We start from the raw sequence: 8,582 nt of genomic DNA, 5'->3' as shown, positions 1-8,582 counted from the left end.
CGCCCCCTTCCTGGCGCCGGGGCCCTCCGCTCCGTCCTTCGCGCCCTGACCTTTTGGGCAAGCGGGTTTTTACGCTCCACGTTCACGCTCCTTAAGGAAAGGGCGCAAAATTCTGGAGGGAAGGAGAGAATGCTCGGCTCCCCGCTGCCCCCGCCCCGTGCCTGTCTCCGCCGGGCGGCGCGGTGCTGCTGGCGGTCCCCGGGGGCGGCCGCAGAGGTGCCCCCGCCCCGGCCCGCGCTGCCGCGGGCGGAATCCACGCCGGGGGATTGAGGCGGCCGCGGCGTGTTTGCCCAGCGTCCGCCCCCGCCGCCGCCGGCCCTAATCTCCGATACACTTGCGAGTTGGTTTCCTGCCCCGCGGCCCCGACTCCCCGAGCAAACAGGCCGAGCGCGGCGCTGCATGCGAAATGTGGCATTTGAGGCGCAGGGCGGGAGGAGGGCGGGAGCGCGGCCTCTGCGGGTAATTGCCCTTCTCGGCGCCTAATCCTCCGGCCCGGCCCTCCCGCCGGCTGCGGCCCATTGATTAGCGCCGGAGCCGCGGGCTCAGCCCGGCCCCGGGAGGGGCGCCCTGCATCCCACCCCAGGCCTAGGAGGCGGCCGGGACCCCGCCCCGGCCCCCGCTCCCTTCATCCCCGAGCCCCTCTCCACGGCGCAGTCGGTACTTGGAGGCGGAGAATGTCCCTGGAAAGGGCACCAAGGTTGCCAGGGGACAGATGGGGTGGAGGGAGGAGGGGAACAGCCGCAAACTTGCCCAGGCACACCTCGGGCTGGGGGAGGTGGGGCCTCCAGACCACGCTGCCTTAAGCATGGTGAGGGAGGGGTGCAGAGGACCCGCAGGGCCTGGCTGGACCGGACATCCTGAGAGCCCAGTGTAGAGCCGGGCGTGGGGAGGTCCCTATTTACGCCAAGCACTGTCGGGTTCCCAGTACTTCTGCAGTGGCCAGGGCCGGCTTCCCGCGGTTTGCCCAGAGGGGAGCAGGCCTCACACTGGCCTCGTTCCAGCATTCACTGAGCCCGTAGTAGAGGTAGAGTGCGGAGCCCCAAGTGCTCCAAGCCGGAATACACATGGCCTGTTCTACAAGTCCTTAAGGAGAAAGGCCAGTGCAGGGCAAGAGAGAAGTAGGGTAATATGGGAAGCTTTGGGGGGCAAATCCACTGAGGCCTGAGTGGTGGCCTCACAGGGACAGAATTGTTCTCAGCTGGGGTGAGTTTTCTTCCCTTTCACTTCCCAGTTTCCCATCCAGGCCTCCAGGATGCACCTCTTCCTCTCCAGAATGGCCATCCCAGGCCGGGGAAACTGAGACTTGGCCTTCTGAGTGACTTCCTGGGCCTAAGCCCGCAGTTCAAAGCTTGGCTTCTCTGTGTAGGGACAAGTCTTGTTGTTGTAGCTCTTGGCCCCCCGAGGTGGGGGAGCAGGTGGGGAGTGTCCAGGGATCAGAGGCCTCCTCCCACACCCTGAGGCCCAGGGAAAGAAAGCTAGGGCCAGGCAGAGGGTGGGCCAGCATAAGTGAAGGGCTGCAGAAATAGACACAAGAGCCGAGCTGTAGGAGGGAAATTAGGCTAAGAGGAATGGAGAGGAAAAAAAAAAAAAAAAAGAGGAATGGAGAGGGACCTAGCACCTCATGCCTGGGTACCTCTCCTCCCATTAACATCTTTGCACAGGGCTGGGATTGGGGCAGGCTAAGGGAAGGGCACAGAGTTAAGGAGGCTCGCCCTCTTAATATTGTGCAAATGCAGGGGTAGCACCCAAGGGGGAATGCCTCACCCTGGTCTCACCCTGGTCTCCTGCCTGCCCTTATTGCCCTAAGAGAACCCTCCACTGGCCAAAGGGAGCCCCAGTCACTGTCCATGACCTGCTGATTTGCCTCCCAGCCTCGCACCACCTTGACATCATCCTTATTCTTCTCTTGGTTGGTCCGGATCCTCTGATTATCTGTCTCGGAGCTGGCGTAGAGCTGCCCAAGGCAGGGATAGTCTCACCCCTCCAAGTCAGTGCCTAGGTAGACAGTGAGTGCTGAATAAATAAAGAGCTGATGAAAAAAAAAAGAGCTGATGAATGAATAAATGACCCAGAATCTTCCACGCTCCTCACCCTCAGTCTGAATTTTTCCCTCTAGACATGGCCAGCTGCAGTGGCCACCCCGGGGTTGCTTGCTTTACCTTGAACCCTGTTTAATCCTCAGGCCTTCTGCCTGAACGTGAATTTGCACAATTGGTGTGTGTTTGTTCTCACATCCTCTCCTACTAAGCCCTGCTTCTCTCCAGCCAGACACTGACTCCCTGAGGACAGGGCGCAAGCCTGGCCCAGAATTCCTTATCTGGCCTGAAGCACTCAGCCCAGGGTGGCACTCAATGTATGCAACACGGTGAGCACCCAGGGCCCTCACACCCATCCTACTGCCTTATTTCTGGTTGACTCGAAGGTGATTCAAGTCACATGTCTCTACAGTGACAAAGCTGGGCTGAAGCCCTAGGGCCTGTGTCCCAGAAGCAGAGGAATCTCCTCCTTGTGTTTAATGATTGCATCAGGCAAATTATGAGGGTGCAGCCCTGCCTCATGTGTGTAGGTGTGGGCTGGGGCGGCGGGGAAGGGAGGAGCAGGGGGGGGCTTCTCAGCTTTGTTGTATCATACCCATTCATACCATGCTCTGTCACATTCACTGGAGTTGGTGGCCATGCATGTGCTATCTGCTGGGGGTGTGTATGTGTGGTGTCTGCTGTGTGTGGATGTGTGTGTGCCTGGGGAGGTATGTGTGTGTGGTGTCAGCGGAGGGTGTATGTGGATTCTGTTGGATATGAGTGTAGGTTCCTGTGGGGAGGGTGTTGGCTGTGTGTGTGTGTGTCTGCTGAGCGTGGGCGGGTATGTAGTATCTCTTGGGTTCTGTCTGTGTGTTTGTAGTGTTTGCTAAGGGTGAAGGTAAGTGGTATCTGTAGGGTGTATCTAGTGTGCAATGCTGGCTGGCATATATGTGCGTAATGTCTGCTCTGTGTACATGTAGGTGGCTGTAGTGCCTGTAGGCTGTATTGTGATACTGCCTTCCAGAAACTTCTGTGTAAAATGCCTAATGATATCCCCAGGCCAGTTACCCTATGCCTGGGTAGAGGCTGTTGCTCCAGTGCCTGGGCTGACCAGGGGAGACATGCATGGAGGGTCTGGGAGTCCAGTTACTTGGGAGGTCAGGAAGCCAAAGGACAGCAGTAACTGTTATGACCAGACTCATGGAAACCAGGCTGGGACAGGCACTGGCTGCAGTGAAAGGACAGAGGCAATGCCTGGAGGTCTCAAATCCTACTGAACACAGATGGCAAGGCCTCCTGCACCACACAGATCCCAGTCAGGGAAACAGACTGGACATATCAAGTCTGGATCCCAGTCCAGGCAACATATTCAGTCTTAGCACAGTTTAGAAGGAAAAGAATGCTGGGAGAAGGCTGAGCTCAGATGGTTGGGCAGGCAGGTTAGAGAAGTGAGCCAGCTCTGGACAGCTAACCCCATTGGTGTCCTTCCCGGCAGAGGCAGCTCCATGTCCTACAGGATGCAGGACTCAGTGAAGAAAGCAAAAGCTGAATCTCAGCCCCACTGCCCACCTGGGTAGGAACCTTCCCAACTGTACCCAGTGACACTGGGCCTTGGCCTGGGAACATGCAACTTCTGCTTCTTCTGGAGAAAAGAAGAGGATATCCTCCCAGGCTTTGGAGTTGGGGGAAGGCCTGACTAACTGGGGTGGGGATGGCTTTGGAGCAAGATAGCTGGAGTCCTGCTGGCTGGGCATACTATCTTCTGGGCTAGCCTTCACAGTGAAGGCAGGGCAGAAGGTACAGCAATCCAGAAACTTACTGCTCCACAGAGTGCCAGAATGGCCATTCATTGCCCACAGAAGAGCTATGACAGGGAAGAGACAACAAAAAGAAAGTAGAAAGATGGCTGACCAAAGAGAGCATTCAGGAAGGAGTCTGGGAGAGGAGAGGAGAAAAGCCTCCAAAGAGTAACCCGAGTCACCAAGATGACCCAGAGCTAGGTTTGTAACCTCTGAATGCCAACTTCTTTCTGGTCTCAGTTTTGTCATTTGATTCAGGGGATTGGGATAGAATGATTTTAAGGTTCTTTTTTCCCAGGACTTTAACCACAGACAGAATTGGCCCAGTTTTGGGCTGTCCCAGATGAGGGCCACACTAGTTCCTGTCCCCATTCATAGGAACACTGAGAGGGGGATGGAGGTGGAGAATGTGGATGGCTCAGTGCAGCCCATCCTCAGACTGAAAACCCAGCCCAGGGCCTCGTCTTGCTGTCTGGAACACAGTGCTCATGTGTGAACAAAGACTCAAAAGGGCTATTAGGGACTTTTAGCTCCGAGGAAGGCTATGACTTTCTAACTCAATTCCAGAATTAGATTTGGAGCTGACATCTATAGATTGTCAGGGCTGAGATTCTGGGAAACTCCAGCCAAACTCCAGAAGCTGATGTGAGTAGCCTGTGACCACTGTTTTGGTTACAGGGGCCTGGAGGACAGAGAAGGGCAAGAGGCAGAGAATTCAGGCCTTTGGAGGTCAGGAGAAAGTGGAGGAGGAGGAGGAGGAGTAGGAGGAGGAGGAAGAGCTGGCTGCCTCAGTGAGGAGGAGGGAGGGAGTGATGAGCAGATTTTTCATCCCTTCAGTAAAACAAACAAAAAAATTATTTCTCCTATTTCCTTCTCTGAGATTAATGATAAACTGTCTGTCCCCTAAAAGAAAATGATAAAGACTCTAATTTTACTTGGAGGCTTAGAAATGCCATTTCTACGCAAAACAGGGAGCCCATAATCAGACTTGAGCTGGGCAGAGCTTTGATAGAAAATGTTTTCCTCTCTCCCTCTATTTTTTTTCCCTCCTTTCCCTAGCAAAGCAAGATGCCCGACAGCTAAGAACAATGCTCAATAAAGTGAAATAATATTTTAGTCAAAATAGGCCGAGACTGCTCCCAGCCAACTGTAAATTAGCATTTTGAGGGCAAATATGCAGACAATTTGAGATAATGAAGCCTGATTATTCAATCCAATGAATGTTAACTAGGGAGCAGAGGCTCCACTGCCTTATCTCACTCCCTTCGATTTATTTTTTTAATCGTTTCACATTTGAACTCTTTATTTGTTTCTGTTTTATGTGCCCCCCTTCACACACACACACACACACACACACACACACACACACACACACTCATACACTCCCTTCTTTCGCCTCCTGTGCTCCCGCCTAGGCTGCTGAAGAGGACTGTGGGAGATAGCCAGTCTGTCCACCCAGGATCCCAGCCTGGCCTTCTGATTAGCTCAGCACGGAGCACCCACTGTGTGCATGGCCCTTTGTGGAGTCAGAGGAGGGTGGGGTAAGGGGGTGATATGCACTAAATAGATGGATGACACAGGCCCTGCTTTTCAGGGCTTAGAGCAAGGCTGGGGCCAGAATATGGGGAAATCACACAGGTTTACAAAGGAATATGCCTGGTATGTGAGGTGTAAGAATCAGAGACAGACATGAAATCCAAACAACAGGAGGAATTCCTTTCAAGGTCTTCAACCCACGCTCCCTGAAAGATCCAGAGGGAGCTTCATTCTAGGCAGGACTAACTTCATAGTTTGCAGGGACTGGTGCAAAATGAAAATGCAGGGCCCTGGTTAAAAAAATTATTGTGAATTTCCAGATGGTGATAGCAGAGCATTAAACCAAACATGGCAGCCTTTTTCTAAGGGATGGGGCCTGGGCAACTGTGCAGGCAACTGTGCAGCCCTGGCTCCAGGAGGACTGAGTGGAGGTAATCTAGGAAGGCTTTCTGGAGGAGGAATGAGCCAGGAACCCCTGGTTCCTGAATACCTTCACTACAGCTCTGTTTCCCCTTGATAGTGACTGTTCTCCAGCCCAGAAGTGATGTTTACTTGGTGGTGGAGAAAACAGCTCCCAGCTGGGCAAGGGACCCCCCCCCCCCTGCGAACCCCTGTGCTCTGGTGCTCACCTGAGCCTCAGCTTTATCCTTAGGCCTTGGTCCTGTTCTTTCCCTCACCAGTCCTGCCCCATTTCCCATAGGCTCCTGCCCCTGGGCCAGACCCTGCAGCTCCCCTTCCCTCTGCCTGCTGAGTGTCCCTCATGGTTTACGCATGCAGGGAGCCCCACGTGGGACTTGATCCTGGGTCTTCAGGATCCTCCTTCAGGAGGATCCTCCTTCCTCCTCAGGAAGCCTCCTCCCAAACACTGCCTCACCCTTTTCTGCCCTCCTCTTCATTAAAAAAAAAAAAAAAAAAAAAAAAAAAAATTATTGAAGTTCAATTTGCCAACATATAGCATAACACCCAGTGCTCATCCCTCCAAGTGCCTCCCTCAGTGCCCATCACCCAGTCACCCCAACCCCCTGCCCACCTCCCCTTCCACCACCCCTTGTTCATTTCCCAGAGTTAGGAGTCTCTCAGTTTTGTCACCCTCACTGATATTTTCACTCATTTTCTCTCCTTTCCCTTTATTCCCTCTCACTACTTTTTATGTTCCCCAAATGAATGAGACCATATAATGTTTGTCCTTCTCCGATTGACTTACTTCACTCAGCATAATACCCTCCAGTTCCATCCACGTCGAAGCAAATGGTGGGTATTTGTCGTTTCTAATGGCTGAGGAATATTCCATTGTATACATAAACCACATCTTCTTTATCCATTCATCTTTCGATGGACACCGAGGCTCCTTCCACAGTTTGGCTATTGTGGACATAGCTGCTAGAAACATCGGGGTGCAGGTGTCCCGGCGTTTCACTGCATCTGTATCTTTGGGGTAAATCCCCAGCAGTGCGATTGCTGGGTCATAGGGCAGGTCTATTTTTAACTGTTTGAGGAACCTCCACACAGTTTTCCAGAGTGGCTGTACCAGTTCACATTCCCACCAACAGTGCAAGAGGGTTCCCCTTTCTCCGCATCCTCTCCAACATTTGTTGTTTCCTGTCTTGTTAATTTTCCCCATTCTCACTGGTGTGAGGTGGTATCTCATTGTGGTTTTGATTTGTATTTCCCTGATGGCAAGTGATGTGGAGCATTTTCTCATGTGCTTGTTGGCCATGTCCATGTCTTCCTCTGTGAGATTTCTGTTCATGTCTTTTGCCCATTTCATGATTGGATTGTTTGTTTCTTTGCTGTTGAGTTTAAGAAGTTCTTTATAGATCTTGGAAACTAGCCCTTTATCTGATACATCATTTGCAAATATCTCTTCAGAATGCCCACGCCCCATCACACCTTCTGCTCACATCAGCCCCGTGTTCCCTATGCCCAAACCCCTCAGGGCATCTGTTCATGCTGGAGCCTCACCTGGAGGCTCTTCCTTCAGCCCTCTCCCACTCCCCGCCCCGCCCCGCCCCCATCTAACCTGTTTCCATCCCTCTCTTCACACCCAGCCAAATAACTTTATTTATTTTTTTTAAAGATTTTTATTTATTTATGAGACACACACACACACACACACACACACACACAGAGAGAGAGAGAGAGAGAGAGAGAGAGAGGCAGAGATACAGGCAGAGGGAGAAGCAGACTCCATGCAGGGAGGGAGCCTGACGTGGGACTCGATCCTGGGTCTCCAGGATCACACCCCAGGCTGCAGGCTGCACTAAACCACTGCGCCACCGCCACCGGGGCTGCCCCACAGCCAAAGAGCTTTAGTGTCAAGCAGCCTGGTTCACACCCAGCCCCGCCTTTAACTGACATGTGCTCCTGGGCAGGTTATTTCCAAGCCTCAGTTTCCCTGTGAGTAAGTGGGGATGTACTCCACCCTGTCCCCTGAGGTGCATGAGAAGGAGCACCAATATAGAATGAGCTGGTACAGGGGACCAGCCCTCCTAAATGTGCTTACGTTAGCTTACGACTCTGGGAGCCAAAGGGTGAGCTGCCTCTCTCAGAACTACTGTGCTAGTTGGAGTCTCAAAGTCTTGTGCCGTTTCTTCCACCTGGCTGAGTTCTTCCCCAGTAGTGTGATGGACAATGAAGATAGGCTCCTTCAGCCCCCTATGCCACCTCCTTTTTGGCTGGAGAGGTTGGAAAATGAAGAACTGCATTTCCCAGAATCCCTTGCAGCTAGGGTTCTGGAAGTGTGTAAGATTCCACCGGTCAGTTGCACCATGCAATCTGGAAGGTAGATATGAAGCTGAGGCTGTTTCCTGCCTCTGGTGGTTTCTGATTCTCTGTTTTCTGCAGCAGCTTTCCATGATCCATTCTCTAGCTTCTGGGTATCACAAGGCAAAGACAGTGGTGACAGTGTCAGTAGTGGCTCAATTCTGATTTTGTGATCTCTGCATTGCAGGTACAATTGTTCCAAATCCATAGTTCAAGGGATGGTTTCAGAAGTGGTAGTGCCACCAGGGTTAGTTCAGAATTCTTCTGAAAATCATTCCTGGATGTTTAGGTTAAAACCCACTATTCTGGGGCGCCTGAGTGGCTCAGCGGTTGAGCATCTGCCTTCCGCTCAGGACGTGATCCCAGGGTCCTGGGATTGAGTCCTGCGTCGGGCTCCCTACATGGAGCCTGCTTCTCCCTCTGCCTGTGTCTCTGCCTCTCTCTCTGTCTCTCATGAATAAATAAA

The sequence above is a fragment of the Canis lupus genome, chromosome 12 (genome assembly GCF_048164855.1).
Source record: "Canis lupus baileyi chromosome 12, mCanLup2.hap1, whole genome shotgun sequence".
Classification (NCBI taxonomy): domain Eukaryota; kingdom Metazoa; phylum Chordata; class Mammalia; order Carnivora; family Canidae; genus Canis; species Canis lupus.
The sequence above is the reverse complement of the archived record's forward strand: the minus strand, read 5'-3'. Positions refer to the sequence as shown.